Genomic DNA, 2,262 nt, shown 5'->3' on the forward strand with positions numbered 1-2,262 from the left:
AAAAGCAAATACATGTTATTCAGGGTTCTCCAGGGAAATGAGACTGACTGGATAGAGAGAGAGATTTATTTCAAAGACACGGCTCACATAATTGTGAAGGCTGGTAAGTGTAAAATCTGCAGGGCGGGCCTGCAGGCTGGAGTCTTAGGGAACGCTCACAGTGCGAGTCTGAGGGCAGTGTGCCGGCAGAATTCCTTCTTTCTTGGGTAGAGTCAGCCTTCTTTAAGACCTTCAACGGATTGGATGCGGCCCACCTGCATTATGGAGGACGACCTGCTTTACTCAAAGTCCACTGGTTGAAGTGTTACTCTCATCCAAAAAAACACCTGCCCAGAAAACATTCGAAATGATGTTTGACCAAATAGATGGACACTGTGGCCTAGCCAAGATGACACATAAAATTAACCATCATGAAGGGTCACGGGTTGAATTGTGTCTTCCCAAAATTCATACGCTGAAGCCCCAACCTCCAAAAACTCAGAATGTGACCTTATTTGGAAATGGGGTTGCTGAGGATGTAATTAGTTAAGACAAGGTCAATACAAAGGTTAGCTGGGTGTGGTGGCAGGTGCCTGTAGTCCCAGCTACTTGGGAGGCTGAGGCAGGAGAATCGCTTGAACTCAGGAGATGGAGGTTGCGGCGAGCTGAGATCGAGCCACTGCACTCCAGCCTGGGCGACGGGGCGAGACGCTGTCTAAAAAATAAATAAATACATACATACATACATACATACATAAAAAGACAAGGTCATTCTGGAATAGGGTGGACCCCTAAAATGACCAGTGTTCTTATGAAAAGGAGAAATTGGGGCACAGACATGAACGGAGGGAAGACAATGTGAACACACGGGGAGAACACCACATGAAGATGAAGGCAGAGGTCAGGGCCACCTGTCTCCAAGCCAAGGGCTCCCAAGACGGTCCACAACCTCCAGAAGCTGGGAGAGCAGCCTTGACCAACTTCCCCCTTGCAGCCCTCAGAAGGCAGCAACCCTGCTGACACCTCAGTCTTGAACTTCTAGCGTCCAAAACTGTGAAACAATGGATTTCTGTTATTTAGGCCACCCAGTCTGTGCTACTTTATTACAACAGCCCTTGCAATCTAATACAGCAGGTGACATGAAATCCTTACTTAAGAAGCTGGAAAAACACCAGATGCAGGATCGCACCTGTAATCACAGCACTTTGGGAGGCTGAGGAGGGAGGACCACTTGAGCTCAGGAGTCCAACACCAGCCTGGGCGACAAAGTGACCTTCTCTCTACAAAAAATCAAAAGGTTAGCCAGGCATGGTGGCAAATACCTATGGTCCCAGCTACTCAGGAGGCTGAGGCAGGAGGATCTCTTGAGCCCAGGAGGTTGAGGCTGCAGTGAGTTGTAAGTGTGCCAGTGCACTCCAGCTGGGGCAACAGAGTGAGACCCTGTTTCGATAATTACATACATACATACATACGAAACTGGGAAGAGAGCAAGTGACATAAAAACCTTACTTAAGAAGCTGGAAAGAGAGTAACATAAACCCAAAGAAACAAGAAGGAGGGAAATATAAAGATAAGGAGGCAGAAATCAGTGTAAGAAAGATGCAAATGATGAACTGAACACAAGAAATAACATCAAAAGCAGAGCTTCGAAAAGACTGAGAGGCAGATCTGTGAAAAATGCAGATTGGAAAGAGTGACGGGGTGTAGAAATGATGTTACTATAAGCTAATACATTTGAAAGCCTAGGTGAAATACACACGTTCCTGAACAAATATAAAATACTAACACTGGTGCAAGAAGAAAACTGCAGTGCTGGTAAAAGCCATTCCACTCCCCCTCAAAAGCCTCTGTCTCATGCTGCTTTGTGTGTGAGTTCTGTCAGAGTTTTAAAGAACAGTTAGTTCCCATCTTAAAAAAGTTTCCTCCCCAAATGGAAAAAGAACAAAACCCACCCAACTCATTTTATGATATTTTGTGCCACACAGCCAGGCTAGAACTTCTGTATCTCCTGGAGGGGAGCGCCCATGTCCCTCGGCTCCTGAGTGTGGAAAGCTCTGTCCTCTGGCTCTGGGAAAGCAGCTGTCTCCAGACAGACTGGGGTGCAGGCAGCTCCTTGCAAGGTCAGCAGGGAGAGCATGCCCCATCTGCCCCTGTCTTTTGAAACATCCCTTTTCCCCATATTGATTGATTCAATGACTGATTGAGACAGAGTCACACTCTGTCACCCAGGCTGGACGGAATGCAGTGGCAAGATCTCAGCTCGCTGCAACCTCTGCCTTCCTG

The sequence above is a fragment of the Mandrillus leucophaeus genome, unplaced genomic scaffold (genome assembly GCF_000951045.1).
Source record: "Mandrillus leucophaeus isolate KB7577 unplaced genomic scaffold, Mleu.le_1.0 Scaffold213, whole genome shotgun sequence".
Classification (NCBI taxonomy): Eukaryota; Metazoa; Chordata; class Mammalia; order Primates; family Cercopithecidae; genus Mandrillus; species Mandrillus leucophaeus.